The sequence below is a fragment of the Macaca fascicularis genome, chromosome 17, assembly GCF_037993035.2.
Source record: "Macaca fascicularis isolate 582-1 chromosome 17, T2T-MFA8v1.1".
Lineage (NCBI taxonomy): Eukaryota > Metazoa > Chordata > Mammalia > Primates > Cercopithecidae > Macaca > Macaca fascicularis.
The window spans coordinates 103784926-103804363 of record NC_088391.1 but is presented as its reverse complement, the minus strand read 5'-3'; the positions used below and the strand labels follow the sequence as shown (position 1 = coordinate 103804363).

At 49.3% G+C, this 19438-nt stretch overlaps 1 protein-coding gene and 1 long non-coding RNA gene across 6 annotated transcripts in view; one reads left to right on the top strand and one right to left on the bottom strand.

Annotated features, from left to right (window-relative positions):
• Nucleotides 1-1119: 1119 nt before the first annotated feature.
• Nucleotides 1120-19438, top strand: part of GRTP1 (growth hormone regulated TBC protein 1) — a 65545-nt gene continuing 47226 nt past the window's right edge. For all 5 annotated transcript variants that reach the window (XM_065533517.2, XM_065533516.1, XM_074021523.1 and 2 more), the window contains exon 1: nucleotides 1120-1204. The gene's annotated coding sequence lies outside the window, so the exon portion shown is untranslated. The remainder of the gene's footprint in view (nucleotides 1205-19438) is intronic.
• LOC141408925 (uncharacterized) lies at nucleotides 11683-12951 on the bottom strand. The gene is made up of 2 exons (XR_012426635.1): nucleotides 12820-12951; nucleotides 11683-12437 (listed from the first exon to the last, which is right to left on the bottom strand). It is a non-coding gene; the product is annotated as an uncharacterized lncRNA (long non-coding RNA).

The window sequence follows — 19438 nt, the reverse complement described above, 5'->3', positions numbered from 1 at the left end:
ACCCCGTCTCTACTAAAAATACAAAATATTAGCCGGGCGTGGTGGCGGGCACCTGTAATCCCAGCTACTCGGGAGGCTGAGGCAGGAGAATCGCTTGAACCTGGGAGGTGAAGGTTGCAGTGAGCTAAGATCGTACCATTGCACTCCAGCCTGGGCAACAGTGCAAGACTCCATTAAAAAAAAAAAGAGAGATTAGTTAAATAAAGTATGGTGTCTTATTCGGTGAAATAAGCAGTCATTTAAAATTAGCTGAGGAAGAACTTTGTGAAATGGAAAATATTGTACCATTTAATATTTAAAATCCGATATAAGGCCGGGCGCAGTGGCTCATGCTTGTAATTCCAGCACTTTGGGAGGCCAAGGAGGGTGGATCACCTGAGGTCAGGAGTTCAAGACCAGCCCAGCCAACATGGTGAAACCCCATGTCTACTAAAAATACAAAAATTAGCTGGACCTGGTGGGCTCCTGTAATCCCAGCTACTCAGGAGGCTGAGGCAGGAGAACCTACCCAGGAGGCACAGGTTGCAGTGAGCTGAGATGGCGCCATGGCACTCCAACCTGGGCAACAAGAGTGAAACTCCACCTCAAAAAGTAAAACAAAAAAATCTAATATAAAATAGTAGATCCAAATACGTAAATACCTATGAAGGGGGCAAAGGAAGAGAAGTGCAAAGAAAGGTGAGCAGTGGTTATCCACGTACAGGATGTGTAGGTACGTTTTCCCGTCGTTATCTGCTTTCTGCGTTAATTTAAATGCATTTGCATAACTTTCAGGGTCAGAAAATAAAGGCCTATGTGTGACCCTGGGGGACTGGATGGAGGCCCAGTGCCCCTGTCGCCAGCTAGGTGGCTTTGCCCGCGTCTCCAGGCTTCTCCAGGGCTCGGCTTCCCGCCTCTTCGTTGGGGACCGCACAGGTCACTGGGGGAGGCTCCGCGGGCGGCAGGTCTCTGGGAGGGGTTGTCACCGTCGGTGCGCAGGGGAGCGGCAGGTCCCTCCTGCACCTGCAGGGACAGGCCTCCGGCTGCACCGTCCCGCGCCCGCCTCCCTGGCGCCCTCCTCGTCGGACGCCTCCTGCCCGGGCCCGCCAGGGGGCGCTGCCGGCCTCCGGGACGGCGGCCGCTGCGAGAGGAAGCCCCGGCTGCTGCCACATCCCGACGCTGCCGGGAGCCACCGGGGCGGCGCGCAGGCTCCCAGCCCCCTAAGGTAGGGCTGCCTTCCCCGGAGCCGGGGACACAGGCGCACGCGCGGGCACCTCGGCGCTGGCCTCCGGGCTGCTGAGCCCCTCCCTGGTGTGGAGCGGGGGTGGTGACCTCCTTGTGAATTAAGGGAGGGGCGGCCTTGGCATCGGGACCTGGAACCCGGAGAGGCCGCCAGGCTTCCAGTCGTGGCCTTGCCACCGGAGGTCACGTGGTGTTTCCAGATTTCCTTAGTGTGTGCGTGGGTGGGTCCCTGTGGTGTGTAGGGCCATGGCTACTTGGTGTGTGTTCACACGCTTGTGTGCATGAGTGAATGTATATGTGTGGGTCCCTGTGTTGTGGAGGGCTGTGTCTGGGCAGGCTGTGTGCACACGTGTATGCATGAGAATGTGCGTGCATGGGTCCCTGAGTTGTGTAGGACCGTGTCTGCTTGGTGTGTGTGCACACGCGTGTGTGCATGAGTGTGTATGTGTGGGTCCCTGTGTTGTGGAGGGCTGTGTCTGGGTACTGTGTGTGTGCATGAGTGTGTGTATGTGTGTGTCCCTGTGTTGTGGAGGGCTGTGTCTGGGTGGTGCGTGTGTGCATGAGTGTGTGTATGTGTGTGTCCCTGTGTTGTGGAGGGCTGTGTCTGGGTACTGTGTGTGTGCATGAGTGTGTGTATGTGTGGGTCCCTGTGTTGTGGAGGGCTGTGTCTGGGTGGTGTGTGTGCACACGTGTGTGCATGACAGTGAGTGTGTGCGTGCGTGGGTCCCTGTGTTGTGTAAGGCTGTGTCTGGGCAGGTTGTGTGCGCATCACAGTGCATGTGTGATGTGCACTGGGGCACTTGTCTGGGTAGTAGAGGTGGAGGCCTGTGTGTCCATGTGTGCACCTGTATGTGCAGGTGCGTGTACCACAGTCTTCTCTTCCCTAAAATAGTAATACTGGGACCTACCTTATGGGGCTGTTGTGACTGTGTGTGGCACTCCATGTGGGGTGGCACAGCAGTGCCCGTGTCACTGTCACAGCATGGCCCAACCAGGCGCTGATCCGGCCGCTCTGCCAGTCGGGCTGACTGCATGTCCTCTCCATAGAGAGGAGAAGCCTGCTGGTATCAGGTCCGGGCTCCTGAGTCCCTGAGCCAACCGACTGATGGTCCCTGTCCCCACCCTGCTCCTGCCCCCACACCTGAAGGGCTCATTGTGTGCATTTGCTCTGCTCCATGGGGATGTAAAACCCACCCTTTCCCTGTTCTCCTATCTGTGAGAAGGACATGGTGCCAGGGATCCTTTTTCTTTTCTTTTTTTGAGACTGAGCTTCACTCTTATTGCCCAGGCTGGAGTGCAATGGCGTGATCTCGGCTCACCGCAACCTCCGCCTCCCGGGTTCAAGCAATTCTCCTGCCTTTACCTCCCGAGTAGCTAGGATTATAGGCATGCGCCACCACACCTGGCTAATCTTTTTTTTTTTTTTTGGCTGGTCTCAAACTCCTGACCTCAGGTGATCCGCTGGCCTCAGCCTCCCAAAGTTCGGGGATTGCAGGCATGACACACCACGCCTGGTCCTTTTTTTTTTTTTTAAGAGTCAGGGTTTCACGTTATCGCCCAGGCTGGAGTGCAGTGGTGCAATCATGGCTCATGGCAGCCTCAACCTCCTGGGCTCAAGCAATTCTCCCACCTCAGCCTCCTGAGTAGCTGGGACCACAGATATGCACTCATTTTTGTATTTTTTGTAGAGACAGGGTCTTGCTATGTTGTCCAGGGTGGTCTTGAACTCCTGGGCTCAAGCAGTCCTCCTGTCTTGGCCTCCCAAAGTGCTAAGATTACAGGCGTGACCCACGGCCCCCAGCAAGGGATATTTATGGAGGTCCCTGGGCAGTTCAGGTAAAGAGGATCGCACTGTCTGGCACGGAGGCTCATGCCTGTAATCCGAGCACTATGGGAGGCTAAGGCAGGAGGCTAAGGCAGGAGGATGAGTTAAGCCCAGGAGGTTGAGGCTGCAGTGAGCCAAGATTGCAACACTGAACTCCAGTCTGGGCAACAGAGCAAGACCATGTGTTAAAAAAAAGAAAAAAAAAAAAAAAAAGGCCAGGCACGGTGGCTCACACCTGTAATCCCAGCACTTTGGAAGGCTGAGGCAGGTGGATCGCTTGAGCTCAAAAGTTCAAGACCAGACTGGCCAACATGGCAAAACCCCGTCTCTACAAAAAATACAAAAAATTAGCTGGGCGTGGTGGCAGGCACCTGTGGTCCCAGCTACTTGGGAGACTGAGACAGGACAATCGCTTGAACCCAGGAGGCAAAGCTGAAATCATGCCACTACACACCAGCCTAGGCAACAGAGTGAGTGAGACTTCAACAGGATTAATGAGAAGAGTCTGTTTTTAAAACACACCTTCTGGCCGGGCGCGGTGGCTCAAGCCTGTAATCCCAGCACTTTGGGAGGCTGAGACGGGCGGATCACGAGGTCAGGAGATCGAGACCATCCTGGCTGACACAGTGAAACCCCGTCTCTACTAAAAAATACAAAAAAACTAGCCGGGCGAGGTGGCGGGCGCTTGTAGTCCCAGCTACTCGGGAGGCTGAGGCAGGAGAATGGCGTGAACCCGGGAGGCGGAGCTTGCAGTGAGCCAAGATCACGCCACTGCACTCCAGCCTGGGCGGCAGAGCGAGACTCTGTCTCAAAAAAAAAGAAAAAAAAAAAAACACACCTTCTTCTAGGGCTTTGATAGAAGGAGGTTAAAGTGCTTTGTTTTTGCGTCCTCTGAGAGGGTGGCTGCTCCCGGGGCGTACAGCCCCCACCGTTTCCCCCTCTGATGCACAGAGAGAAGTTTCTTCTTAGCAGACCTTGGCCCACCAAGCCAGAAACGTGTCCAATAAAGCTCAAAGAGGAAAGAGAGTCAACCAAACTCACTTTTGGAGCACCTCCCACGGTAGAGAGGTTACGCAGGCTACAAAATTGTGTGAAAGCCTCCCTGCCCTGCGACTTCGGTGAACCTTGAGGACACCATGTGAGTGGAATTAGCCAGACACAAAAGGACAAATTCTGTAGGATCCCACTTACGTAAGAGTGACAAGAAGGGAGAGGCTGAGGTGCAAATTATGATTTAAAGAGTTGACTTGAGCCAAGGTGAGGACAGCTGCCTGCAAGACTCAAACCCAAGTAGCCTTGGATATGCCCCATGAGATCTTTGTTACAATCAGGATTTTAAAGGCAAAAGAGGAAACAGGGAGTGGCTGATACAAAATTGTGTTTCAGGAATTCTTGTTGGTTTACAGAAATAACATTGATTAGTGAAGGGCTGTGCACCCTTATGCTGCAGGGTGTGGGTTGTGTGTGGGGGATGGCATTGTTAGCTTAATTCACAGCTAGCAAGTTCCAAGACATCAACACACAGCTCAAGGTATTGGAGGGTGATTACTGCGGTTGTTACCAGACAGCGGTCCTGATCCAGACCCCCAGAGAGCATTCTTGGATCTCGCGCAAGAAAGAATTCAGAGCGAGTCCACAGAATAAAGCAAAACCAAGGTTATTAAGAAAATAAAGAAATAAAGAACAGTTACTCTATAGGCCGAGCAGCCCTGAGGGCCGCTGGTGGCCCCTTTTTATGGTTATTTCTTGATGATATGCTAAACAAGGGGTGGATTAAACATGCCTCTCCTTTTTAGACCATATAGGGTAACTTCCTGACGCTGCCATGGCATCTGTTAATGGTCATGGCGCTGGTGGGAGTGCAGCAGTGCGGACGGCCAGAGGTCACTCTTCTCGCCATTTTGGTTTTAGTGGGTTTGGCTGGCTTCTTTCCTGAAACCTGTCTTACCAGCAAGGGCTTTACGATCTGTGTCTTGTGCCAACCTCCTATCTCATCCTGTGACTTAGAATGTCTAACCTCCTGGGAATGCCGTCCAGTAGGTCTCAGCCTCATTTCACCCAGCTCCTACTCAAGATGGAGTTACGCTGGTTCAAACACACCTGACGCTTCCTCCTTCCCTTTTATAAGAGAACCCTTCATCCTAAGAGTTGCAAGGGATAAAGATCCATCTTCTGTAACTTTTTCAGGCTGAATAGGGGCGATGATATTCCTGCCTAACTATTAGGGTCTCTTGTGTTCAGGGTAGAGAGGCGCTCAGTCAGAAGGCATCAGTGTGGTGAGGGCTCTTCATAACCCTTGAGTTCCAACAAAAGGTGATATCTGGGCAATTAATAAGTGTTCAGTTTAAGAAAACATTGAGCAAGTTTATTTTGCATACCTACACAGAGTACAACAGCAATATATTCCACAATAGTAAAGCAAAATAAGTAAAATTATTCCAAGTAAACTAAATTAGAAGGCTTTCCATGAACTGGGCAACTATTGGAACCAAGATGATATGAGGTTGCTAGCCAATTCCAATGTGCCCAGAATTAGAATATTGATTCAGATTTTTACATTACCCATCCGTCTTATTTCTTCTGAGCAGCAGTCAGAGTTCACAGGTTGGTTCACAGGAATAAGAAAGGTTAGCCTAAATTGCAGAGACGAATCTAAAAAAAATCGATGATACTAGAATTTAAAAACAATGTTTCAACAATGTATCGGGAGGTTGAGGCAGGAGAATGGCATGAACCCAGGAGGCGGAGCTTACAGTGAGCCGAGATCTTGCCACTGCACTCCAGCCTGGGCTACAGAGGGAGACTCTGTCTCAAAAACAAACAAACAAACAAACAAAAAACAAAGAAACAATGCACCATAGTTTTTGAAACATAATATTTGTCTCTCCAGTTTCCCATTTTTACTAAAGAAAAATCACGTAAGACTGATTTACTTTATTATACTTGGCCTGGCCTGATTATTTGTATAAAGTACAGCAAGAATATTTTTCACAAAGTCTCTTTTTAAATTGGCTTTGAGGGAACTCTGTTCCATAGAAGGAATCTTAGAGAAGATTTTTTTAGAGCCGAGCCCTGACATGGGTTTGTACCCTCAAATACCTAGGAGTTGAGTAAATTTCTCTCCTCTCCAGTTTCCAAGATAACTTGTGGCTCTTGGGCCTGTTAGAAAGTGACATCTTTTTTTTTTTTTTTTTTTTTTTTTGAATCAGAGTCTTGCTCTGTCACCCAGGCTGGAGTGCAGTGGCGCAATCTCTGCTCACTGCAACCTCTGCCTCCCGGGTTCTTGCCATTCTCCTACCTCAGCTTCCTTAGTAGCTGGGACTATAGGTGCCCACCACCACACCTGGCTAATTTTTTATATTTTTAGTAGAGATGGAGTTTCACCACATTAGCCAGGAAAGTCTCGATCTCCTGACCTCGTGATCCACCTGCCCTGACCTCTCAAAGTGCTGGGATTATAGGCGTGAGGCACCACGCCTGGCAGAAAGTGACATTCTTTACTTACCACAGGTCAGGAACCCTGTATAGGGACTGTGGAGACAAGGTATCAGGTCAGTTTTCCCAAGGGGCTTTATCGGCTCTGTAAGTCATGTTTAATTTCTTAAAGGAAAACACATAATTCCAGTCAAAGCCTTGGTAAAATAAACATTTTTTCCAGTTGTGTCCTGTTGCAAAAGAAAACAGATTATTGGCTAGGCACAGTGGCTCACATCTGTAATCCCAGTACTTTGGGAGGCCGAGGTGGGCAGATCACCTGAGGTCAAGAGTTCGAGACCAGCCTGGCCAGCATGGTGAAACCTCATTTCTACTACAAATACAAAAATTAGCCAGGTGTGGTGGCAGACACCTGTAATCCCAGGTACTTGGGAGGCTGAGGCAGGAGAATCACTTGAACCTGGGAGGCAGAGGTTGCAGTGAGCCAAGATTGCACCACTGCACTCCAGCCTGGGTGACAGAAAAAGACTCTGTCTCAAAAAAAAAAAAAAAAAAAAAGAAAAAGAAAAAGAAAACAGATTCTTATTGCACTTCTTCAAATAGCTATATTGCCATACATTAAGAACACTCACAACTAGTTTCCAAATTTTGGAGAAATTAGGTAGAGAGAAACAAATATGCTCCAAATTTTCTTCATACAAGTATACTTTACTCAATTATTAAAAGCTGTAACTACTAGCTCAAAAGTTTCCTTGATTCTGAAAAACAGAACAAAGGATCAGAATATTTTAAGCAAAAAGTTAAAAAGATTACTTCTGGTTTCTATTAGTTTAGTCCATGTAGTTAACTTCTGTTTGCTATTCATGGACATTTCAGCTCTCCATAAGAATTCTGAAAGTTTTTTCCTCTATTCTGATGTCACAATCACCAAAGTTATCAGAAACCTGCACTCAAGAACATCTGTCAAAGTCCTGTAGCTGCTTATAAACCGCCTTCTAAAGAGGACCAAAACAAGACAACTATTGTTTGTGGATGACAAAACATCTTAGGACAGCCATCATTAAAACCACAATTGATAAGGAAATTTGATTACTTCTGTGGCATACAAAATTTTACATAACAATTATATCTATTAATAACATACATTAAGTGTTATGAGAATTATAGGAGTTTTAAAAGTAATTTTGGAACACATACCAATAACACATTTATATATAAAAATACAGCCCAAAGAAAACCAAACACCATTTTATATTTGACAGTGCTTCCTGTAGGATTCTTTTTTTTTTTTTTTTTTTTTTGAGACGGAGTCTCGCTCTGTCGCCCAGGCTGGAGTGAGTGGCGCGATCTCGGCTCACTGCACGCTCCGCCTCCCGGGCTTACGCCATTCTCCTGCCTCAGCCTCCCGAGTAGCTGGGACCACAGGCGCCCACCACCTCGCCCAGCTAGTTTTTTGTATTTTTTAGTAGAGACGGGGTTTCACCGTGTTCGCCAGGATGGTTTCGATCTCCTGACCTCGTGATCCGCCCGTCTCGGCCTCCCAAAGTGCTGGGATTACAGGCTTGAGCCACCGCACCCGGCCTTTGTAGGATTCTTGTACCCAATAAGCCAAATGTCATTGTTGCATTAGTGCCCCCAGCCTAATCTAGAATCTAATGCTCCCATGTAGGTAAATTGAAGAATTTTCAAAAGTCAAAGAAGCAGTTTATGACCTTAAAGCATTTAGCAAGCTTAATATCTGACCTGCATGATTTAGACCAAATGTTTACATTTTTGAAGATATTTTTATTTTACCAATAATCTTTAAAACTGCCTTTATTTCCTAAAGATTGCTTAAGTTACATGAACTAAAAGGCATTACACTTTTAAATTTTCTGATAAAATTTCTGATTTAAGCTCTTACTGTTATTAAACCAATTAATCAAAGCTCTTTCATATACAAACGTCAGGCTCATAACACATATAAACACAGACAGAAGATAAAGGACTCATTCCCTAAGCCAGGAATTGTACCCTGAACCGAGGCCACCACTGTGAAAAGAGAAAGCACAACCACATGGTTACGAGGTGAAGCTCCCAAGGACACACAAGACAGGAAGGAAATCTCATCCAGTTTTTTTCAGGGACTTACAGCAAAGTTCATAACTGACCAGTTTGCTGGTCCATCTTGAACAAACCTAAGAATAACTGGTGTTCCTAAGGAATAAGAGAAATCTAAAAGTTTGGAAAACATATTTGGTGGAATAATCGAGGAAAATTCGCCGGCCTTGCTAGAGACCTAGACATCCAAACACAAGAAGCTCAAAGAACACCTGAGAAATTCATTGCAAAAAGGTCATTGCCTAGGTACATTGTTATCAGGTTATCTAAAGTTAAGATGAAGAAAAGAATCTTAAGAGCTGTGAGACAAAAGCACCAGGTAACGGTAACCTATAAAGGAAAACCTATCAGATTAACAGCAGATTTCTCAGCATCTAGCTATTTATCTTACTTCTGTTTCTTTCCAACTTTTTGCTTTCTCTCTCTTTTTTCCGGTCTTATAAACTAGGGAAAGGGGGAGGTAGGGGAGAAGCCAGGAAGGACAGCAGGAGAATTGGTGGTCTCATTCTATATTTTTCCCCTTTGAGAATTTTCACTTTTTAGTGGGAGTTTTCACTCTCATCCTCACTTTCTGAGTCTCTTCGTGAGATAGAGCGACAGTGATTCATGTAATACACATGTGCTGAAGTTTTATGCTGAACCAAAGTAGCAACAAAACCTTTTATCATTTGAAAAAGCAAGGGTAATACACAGGGGAGCAGCAAGCAAGTTCCTATTACTAGCAATACACCTACAATGAGGGTTTTAAATCCTCCTGTAGCTGGAAATCATTTTCCAAATAAAGACCGAGGATCAAACTCGTGCCAAACCTGTACAGGCACATGTGCCAACTTTGTCATGTCCTTGACTATGTTTTCAACCACCTGTCCTTGATCATCTATTTGTAGGTAGCAATTGGTTAAGTTAAATTTTCCACAGACTCCTCCTTCAGCTGCCAGCAAGTAGTCCAAGGCCAGTCTATTCTCATAGATAGCATTTCTCATTTGGATTTCCTGCCGAGCTAAAACAGTCAAAGCTCTGACAGTTTCATTAGTAATTATTTCTAAGACGGCCTGCAGCCGTACAATCTGATTGAGCATGTAAATGGGGGTTCAGTGTCCCCATGAGCCGTCTTGTGCCCATGTGGCAGGCCCATAATACTGTATAATCCTTTCAGAAGGTCACTCATTATCTTTCCAGTTTCCTGTAACTATGCTTCTCTTTTCTCGGGAGGCGTAGACAGGGAAACCTAGGAGCTCACTCATTTTTACGGGTAATAAGAAAAAGGACGGCTTAATAGTGCCAGTAACACAACTACCTACCCATTTATTAGGTCACCGAATGTAGGCTCTGTGCCCACATATCCAGTATAGTCCAGCGGGAGCCGTCCAGTCCTGATAAGATTCTGGATGAGCCCAGGCAGTTTTTAATTTAGAAAATTTACTAAATGGGTTCTTTTCAGTGTGATTTAGGCCCCACCAAGTAATTGTCTTTGTTGTGCCGTTGTATAACTTCTGTCCTATACAATTAAGCTTTCCTACAGGGATGATGAAGTCTTTTCCTTCTCTAGCTAGACAGTGTTGTCCAATAATTGAGGTTTTTAGGATCCAGAAGTTGCTAGCTTGGGCCTTCTGAACTGGAATTACATCAGGAGCTGGAACAGTGGGCACCAACTCTTGGGCTTCCCAAGGCCATCGATCTCCGTTAGTGGTTCCCCCGCATACATAACAGGAAGCAACATTAAGGGAATGAGCTACATTTTCTGCTAATTGGAGAAACAAATTTTTTGTCTTTTTCGGAAGTTCTGGTGCTGGCAGATTCGTAAAAGGTTTGAAACACTGTTTTGGGAGAGCGCTTGTGGACCTCCCTTCAGACTAAAATGGCAACTTGGGGGTTTAACCCTGTCCCATCGATCCCCAGGATTACACGTTCTCCCTTTTTCCAACGGGGATCTAGGGGATGGGTGATTATGAGTTCCGGTGGGTTACAGTGACCGGCAGCATAGGAGGGGTGGCAGGGGTCTAGGGGATGGATGATTATGAGTTCCGGGGGATTACAGTGACCGGCAGCACAGGAGGGTTGATGGGGATCTAGGGGTTGGTGATTATGAGTTATGGTGGGTTACAGTGACCGGCAGCACAGGGGGGGTTGGCGGGGGTCTAGGGGATGGGTGATTATTAGATCTGGTGGGTTACAGTGACCGGCAGCACAGGAGGGTTGGCGGGGGTCTAGGGGATGGGTGAGCAGCATAGGAGGGGTGGCGGGGATCTAGGGGATGGATGATGATGAGGTCTGGTGGGTTACAGTGACCGGCAGCACAGGAGGGTTGGTGGGGATCTAGGGGATGGGTGATTATGAGTTCTGGGGGGTTACAGTGACCGGCTGCACAGGAGGGTTTGTGGGGATCTAGGGGTTGGTGATTATGAGGTCCAGTGGGTTACAGTGACCGGCTGCACAGGAGGGTTGGCGGGGATCTAGGGGATGGGTGATTATGAGTTCCGGTGGGTTACAGTGACCGGCAGCACAGGAGGGGTTGGCGGGGGTCTAGGGGTTGGTGATTATGAGTTCCGGTGGGTTACAGTGACCGGCAGCACAGGAGGGGTTGGCGGGGGTCTAGGGGTTGGTGATTATGAGTTCCGGGGGGTTACAGTGACCGGCTGCACAGGAGGGTTTGTGGGGATCTAGGGGTTGGTGATTATGAGGTCCAGTGGGTTACAGTGACCGGCAGCACAGGAGGGTTGGCGGGGATCTAGGGGATGGGTGATTATGAGTTCCGGTGGGTTACAGTGACCGGCAGCACAGGAGGGGTTGGCGGGGGTCTAGGGGTTGGTGATTATGAGTTCCGGGGGGTTACAGTGACCGGCTGCACAGGAGGGTTTGTGGGGATCTAGGGGTTGGTGATTATGAGGTCCAGTGGGTTACAGTGACTGGCTGCACAGGAGGGTTTGTGGGGATCTAGGGGTTGGTGATTATGAGGTCCAGTGGGTTACAGTGACCGGCAGCACAGGAGGGAGGAGGGGTTGGCTTCCCGCTTCTGAAGACAAACCGGGTCCTTTTTGTTCTTTTTCCAAGTAGCCCAAATAACACATGGCCAAAAGGCACAATTTTCACAAACCCCTGACTCATGACAAACATATTTATTTTCTACTCTGTAGCTCCTTTCACAGTTAACAGAACCACATCCTGTTCCTAGCTTGTTACTATTAATGGCTGAACAAGCGTTAAATCTTAAAGCTACTTGTTTGGGGATTCCTTTTCCTTCTGTTCTAGTTATTATTTTACTTGTATCACCTAGGAAAAGGCCAGTTCTTAATCTTATTTCGAAAACGGTGGTTGCAGGGGACTCAGATGGGTTGTAACGCACATCAGGTTGGTCATTTCCCGGGCTACATACCTTGTACTGAGTGGCATTATACAAACAAGTTTCTTTTAACATTCCCACACATTCATAATAACTATAGAACAGAAAGATTGTTTTAATTTGCTGTCCTACCTCAGTGACCTGATGAACACACTGGGAACAGTCCCCAGTTTGAGTAAGGTCAGTTGAAGCCCTTACTGTATAAGTCCAAAGTTGAAGAAAAATGAATCCCACGATGAGATTCCTCATGCTTCGGCCGTGCGTGGACCAGTCAGCTTCCGGGTGTGACTGGAGCAGGGCTTGTCGTCTTCCTCAGAGTCACTCTACAAGGATAGTCCGGGCTTGGTCTTGCCTCCCAGGTTTCAGGAGCTGCAGGTTTTACACGGCTGTGGGGGATCCAGGCTGGGATTCCCTCTACCTTCACAGCGGTGGGAGTGGTCAGGACGACAGTCTGGGGTCCTTTCCACCATGGGCACAAAGAGGCTGTGTTCCAGTCCTTGATCCACACTCGATCACCTGGGGAGAAAGGGTGAACTGGGGAGAATAAGCTAACAGGGCATCTCTCACTTACCCAGGCTGAGATTCTTTGTGTAATTTTTCCTGAAGCCTGTAGCTGTCGCTGTAACTCAATTTCACTCAACTTTTGGGGAGTGTCTGGAAGTCCCCGCAATATAGGAGGGGGCCTATAATATAATATTTCATAAGGAGAATGTCCTGTTCTTTTAGAAGGGGTACATCTAATTTTAAATAATACCATAGGGAGAGCCTGTATCCATTTTAATCCTGCTTCCTGACATACTTTCCCTAAACTATTTTTGATAGTCTGGTTCATCCACTCCATCTTTCCGGAACTCTGAGGCCAGTAGGCGGCATACAATTTCCATGTGATCCCCAATACCTTTGTCGTCTTCTGTACCCAGTCAGCCACAAACGCCGGCCCGTTATCTGAGCCGATCCGTAAAGGCAGTCCAAATCTAGGAATAAGATCTTGAAGAAGCACACGGGTTACTCAGTTCGTGTTGGATAAGCCTCCACCCACCCAGAGTAGGTACACACAAGAACTAGTAGATACTTGTTACCGCCACACTTTGGCATCTCTGTGAAGTCCACCTGGAGATCTTCAAAGGGGGCTGCTCCATAAGCCTGTATTCCGGGCGGAACGGCTGGACCTTGCCTCGCATTGTGCTGTCGGCAGGTAACACACCACTGCGTCACCGTTTTGGCAAGGGCCGACAAACGCGAGATGTAGAAATACCAGCCTAACAACTTTTCAAGTGACTCCTGACCTAGATGGGTGGTTTCATGCACAGCCAGTACAACAGCGGCTTCCTGCAGCTGTGACACAGCTACTCTCCCATCTGGTAACCGAATCCATCCTTCCTCCATCTCTTGTCCTCTCTCTCTGCCTGGAGAAAGTCCTTTTCTTCTTTAGAATAAGTAGGTACAAGATCAGGTGCTTGAGGGAGCAGGGGGCTGTGACTGATGCCCGGAAGGGGGCAGATGCTGCTTTTTGAGCTTCTGAGTCAGTGCAGGAATTTCCCAAACCCAAGATGGAAGCTCGCTCGTGTCCTCTGCAATGCATAACTGCCACCTTGTGGGGTTTCCATACTGCTTCTAATAATTGCAAGATTTCTCGTTGATACTTTATGTCCTTTCCCCCAGAGTTCAATAGGCCCTTTTCTTTATATGATGCTCCATGCACTTGAAGGGTTAAAAAGTCATACCAAGAGTCAGTGTAAATGTTTACAGTCTTACCTTCACTGAGTTCTAAGGCCTGAATTAAAGCAATGAGTTCAGCTTTCTGGGCAGAAGTGCCCTGGGGCAACGATCTGGCTTCAAGAACAGTGTCCAGGGTTACCACTGCATACCCTGCACATCTCTCTCCTCGTGGGTTGATGAAGCTGCTCCCATCCACGTGTAGTTCCCAGTCTACTGACGCCCGAGGCTGGTCCCGGAGGTCAGGTCTGCTGGAGTAAACTGAGTCCAACACAGTCATGCTCGACAGGGCTCTCTGATACTAGGAGCAAGGTGGTGGGGTTCAGGATGTTACAAACTTCAGTGGTTATACGGGGATTTTCACAGAGCAAACTTTGGTACTTGGTGAGTCTAGCATTCATTAGCCAGTGATGTCCTTTAGTATTCATTAAAGTCACCACAGCATGGGGGGCCTTTATGTTCAGGTTTTGCCCAAGAGTCAGCTTGTCTGCTTCTTGTACTAGCAGGGCAGTTGCTGCCAAGGCCCTCAAACACTGGGGCCATCCTTTAGAAACCCCGTCTAGTTGTTCAGAGAGGTAGGCCACCGGCCTCGGCCAGGCCCCACAGTTTGGGTTAAAACTCCAACTGCCATCTTTTCTCTCTCTGACACATACAATGTAAAAGGCTTTGTCAGATCGGGTAGCCCCAGGGCTGGGGTTGACAGAAGTTTTTTCTTTAACTCATGAAAGGCTCGCTGTTGTTGGGATCCCCATTCAAAAGGTTCCAGGTCCCCCCCTTTGTGACCTTGTACAAAGGCTTGGCTAATACTGCAAAGTCTGGGATCCACAGTCTGCAAAACCCCACAGCTCCTAAGTATTCTCTCACCTGCCTTCTGCTCTTAGGCGCCGGTAGATTGCAAATGACCTGCTTTCTTTCTGATCCCAGGCTGCGTCCCCTGTCGGATAGTAAATCCCAAGTAACGTACCCGCTGTCAGCAGATCTGAGCTTTTTTCTTGGACACTTTATACCCACAATCCTCCAGATGTCGGAGTAGGGCATCGGTTCCCGTGGTGCACCCGACTGCCGTGGGGTGTCCCAGCAGAAGGTCATCGACGTACTGGAGCAACACGCAGCCTAGGACTCTGGTGGGAAACTTCTGGAGGTCTCGAGCCAATGCCTCCCCGAAGATGGTTGGGGAGTTCTTGAACCCTTGGGGAAGCCAGGTCTAAGTGTACTGAGTAGTGACACCTGACTCCAGATCTTCCCACTGAAAGGCAAAGAGCTTCTGGCTCTCAGGGGCTGATCTGATGCTAAAGAAAGTGTCTTTCAGGTCCAAGCAGGTGAACCAGGTGTCCTCAGCTGGCAGCAACCCCAACAATGTGTACGGGTTAGGTACTGTTGGATGTAGAGTCACTGTAGCTTGATTGACCAGGCGCAAATCCTGTGCCGGCCTGTAGTCCTTGGTCCCTGGCTTGGGAACCGGCAGGAGGGGAGTGTTCCATGGAGACTGACAAGGAACTATAATTCCAAAGGTTCTTTGGCGCTTGAGATGGACCTGGCTACCTTCAAGAGCTTCTCTGGGGACCTGGTTTTTGCCTGACCAGCTGGGCCCCAGGCTTAACTTCTAGAAGTGCAGGGGCTTGGTTGGTGGCCAACCCTGGAGGGTTGCCTTCTGCCCACACTCTTGGCCACCGCTGAGCCAGAGCTGGTCTTATCTCTTGGCCTGGCTCAGTTAAGTCTCCATTCCTCCTCTCGGGGGACCATAAGGGTCATCATGACTCATGTCCCAGGTAACTTTAGCAGCAAAGAGCCGTGCTCTGTAAAAGAGATAGTGTCAACTTGCTAAGCAAGTCCCTTCCCAACAAGGGCAAGAGACAGTCAAGCATGTGTAAAAACTGACGAATCACGTTACGTCCTCCTGCAGTACAAGTCCGAGGCAAGCAGAAAGCTTGCTTTGCTGAAACCTCCGACTATGTCAATGGTCTTTTTGGATAAGGGGGTGACTGGGGCGGTTACTACAGAATGTTCAGCACCGGTATCTACAAGAAAATCGATGTCTTCACCCCCAACTGTCATCCGGACCGTAGGCTCTTTGGGGGCACTTGAGCCCGGTCCCCCTCAGTCCAACAACCCTTCTGCCAGGTTGAGCAGGGCCCCTTCCTCCTGTCTGGGGCCTCCTGCTCTGAGTCTCCTTGTTTTCCTTTTAGCTGAGGGCATTTGTTCTTCAATATGCTATTTCTTTACAATAAGCACATTGGTTACACTGCAGACTCTGACAGCCAGGCTGAATTTCTTTCCTGGGCGCCCCCTTCCCTTGCCTCTTTGGGGGGACCCCTCTGGTTGCTGCAGCTAGCAGGTCAGCGTTTTGCCGGGCCTGACGTTCACTCTCTGCGGTTTTCCTTACGGCAAACTGCATCCCTGTTTACAAACACCTGGTGAGCTATTTCTAATAACTGTGATATATTCATCCCTGCAAACCCAGCGTGTTTCTGCAGATTTCTTCTAATGTCTTCTGCGCTTTGACTACTAAAGCCGTGTTAATCATGCGCTGATTTTCAGGGCTATCGGGATGGAAGGGAGTATACAAACGATAGGCCTCACACAGTCTCTCATAGAATTGTGCTGGATTAGCCGGGCGCGGTGGCTCAAGCCTGTAATCCCAGCACTTTGGGAGGCCGAGACGGGTGGATCACGAGGTCAGGAGATCGAGACCATCCTGGCGAACAACGTGAAACCCCGTCTCTACTAAAAAATACAAAAAACTAGCCGGGCGCGGTGGCGGGCGCCTGTAGTCCCAGCTACTCGGGAGGCTGAGGCAGGAGAATGGCGTAAACCCGGGAGGCGGAGCTTGCAGTGAGCTGAGATCCGGCCACTGCACTCCAGCCCGGGCTACAGAGCGAGACTCCGTCTCAAAAAAAAAAAAAAAAAAAAAAAGAATTGTGCTGGACTTTCTTCTTTTCCCTGAATGACCTCAGAGACCTTGTTAACCCTTGTGGCCTTCTGGGCTCCCTCTTTAATCCTCCCAGGAGAGCTTCCCTGTCGCGGTTCAGCCTTTGCATGTCCTCTCTTTAATCTGGGTCCCACCGGGGTCGGTTCCTGGGAACTGGGTCCTCACATACTCTCGGGGGTTTCAGTAATCAGCTGGTGCATGTTCCTCCAGCCACTTAGTTGCTGCTTGGAGCACTCTCCACCTTTCAGCCGTGTTAGAGAGGAACATGAGCAGCTGGTGGCAATCAGCCCAGGTGGGGATATGGGTCTGGATAATAGTTTGGAGCAAATCAATTAGAGCTTGTGGCTTTTCAGTATAGGACGGGGTATTGCTTTTCCAGTTGAGAAGGTCGGCAGAGGTGAAGGGCTGGTACACAAAACACGCCTCTCCACCATGCGCCCGTCCTCATCTATCCCAGTATTCCGCTGCTCTCTCAGGGGCATTTGTACCCCAGTTCTGGGTCGTAAACGAGCTGCCAAGGGAGGGGTTTCTCCCGAGGCTTCACCTTCTCCCTGTCTACTCTGGATGGCCTAGGGATATGTTTGTCTTATGGAGGCGCAAGCACTGTGGGCTCAAGAGTGGGGAGCCTCTCTCCCTGGTAAGGGGAGGGCACCCCTGGGATCACTGGTTCCATCTCCTGCAATGGATCTCCTGGTGTTGGGTCGAACAGAACTTCAGGAGTTGATTTCCCTCGGTGGGTGGAGTGGGATCCTTCCTTGGCTCTCTGTCCTCTGCTACTAGCACTGCTGCCACCTGCCCTCTTAGCCACTGTGGGGGGTCTAGCACCAGCTGTAACCAAGTGTCTTTGTATGGGAATCGGTCTGAGTGTCCTGATTTACCAGTTACCTTGTACCACAACTTAGAAACAAGGGGCCTGTTCAGGCTTCCTTCTGATGGCCAACCCACTTCTAATGCTGGCCAATCTATTTCACACAAAGTTCTAAGTTTCCCAGGTGGTCTAGTGGTTAGGATTTGGCGTGCTCACTGCTGCGACCCAGGTTCGATTCCTGGTCAGGGCATCAAGAAATGTAGCAGGACAAGCCACAGACAAAACTCCTCAGACACCAGGTTAAAGAAAGAAGTGGTTTATTCAGCCTGGAGCATCGGCAGATTCGCGTCTTAAGAGTCGCGCTCCCCAAAAAAGAAATTCCTAGCCCTTTTAAGGGCTTGCAGTTCTAAGGGGTCCACATGAAAATGTCATAATAGATCAAGCAAGCATGAGGAATGTGACTGGGGGCTACATGCATCAGCTAACAGAACAAGAAGTTTTACAGTGCTTTCTCATACAATGTCTGGAATTTACAGATGACACAAGTAGTTTTGGTCAGGGGTTAACATTATTAATATTATTATTATTTTAACCACCAGGGCCGGGCGGTAGCACCAAGGTCATCTGGCTATTTATCTTACTTCTGTTTCTTTCCAACTTTTTGCTTTCTCTCTTTTTTCCTGTCTTATAAACTAGGGAAAAGGGGAGGTGGGGAAGAAGCTGGGAAGGACAGCAGAAGTGGTGGTCTCATTTCAATGCCGGTAACCCCAGTGCTTCGGGAGGCCAGGGCGGGAGGATGGCTTGAGCCCAGGAATTTGGCACCACCTGGGCAACATAGCAAGACCCCTATCTCTACAATAACTAAAAAATTAGCCAGGTGTGGTGGCACGTGCCTGTGGTCCTAGCTACTCAGGAGGCTGAGATAGAAGGACCACTTGAGCCCGGTAGTTCCAGGCTGCAGTGAGCCAAGATCACACCACTGCACTCCAGCCTGGGTGACAGAATGAGACCCCGTCGAAAACCACCCCCTCACCAGAGGGGAAAAAAAAAAAAAAAGCAAATCTCCAATGCATAGAAGCAGAAAGTAGAAGAGTGGTTGCCAGGAGCAATAAATAAATAAATTGAGAGCGTTTAAAAAAAATCTAGACTTGGCTGGGCGCAGTGGCTCACGCCTGTAATCCCAGCACTTTGGGAGGCGAGGCAGGTAGATCATGAGGTCAGGAGATCGAGACCATCTGGGCTAACGTGGTGAAACCCCGTCTCTACCAAAAACACAAAAAATTAGCCGGGCATGGTTGCAGGTGCCTGTAGTCCCAGCTACTCGGGAGACTGAGGCAGGAGAAGGCCTGAACCCGGGAGGCTGGAGCTTGCAGTGAGCTGAGATCGCACTACTGCACTCCAGCCTGGGCAACAGAGTGAGACTCCGTCTAAAAAAAAAAAATCTAGACTTGATACTGTTTCTGAAAGGATGATTGCAAGTGTGTCAGACCTGTGAGGTCTCAAGAGTCAGGCCAAACGCGGTTTTCTTGTGTGGAGCAGAGCAGCAGGGTGTGGGGAGGAGGGTGGGGGGCCCATTGACCAGGCAGCAGATGTGAGAAAGCCCAGGCTGTCTCCCAGTCGGGTCCCAGGTTGGGGCTTGGCCTGGCCAGGCCTGGTCTGGAGTGGGGGACCTTTCTAGCTGCCTGGGTCTGGCTGCCCACCCTGCACAAGCCTGGGGCTCCGGCCTCTCCGTATCTCTCCTCTCCACTCTTCCTGGAGGGCGCTGCTCTTATCTGACCCGCTCCCACAGTCTCCTACATCTGGCCCAAAAATACACTTGGTGGCGGTCCCGCCATCACACTCAGGCTTGGGAGCCAGCGGCCCCCGGTCTGTGCCGCCTGCCACACTGCTCTCCACGGCAGTGGTGGGGAAAGGAGGTTAGAACCCCATCTCCATGGCCAGAGGGCAGGAATGAGGGAAAAGGGGGACCGTGAGGCTTCCAGGCCTGGGGTTGGAACAGGAGCTGGGCGGTGTGGGGCTGTCTGGGCCGCAGGACTCCGGGTGCTGGGAAGTGGGGAGCAGGAC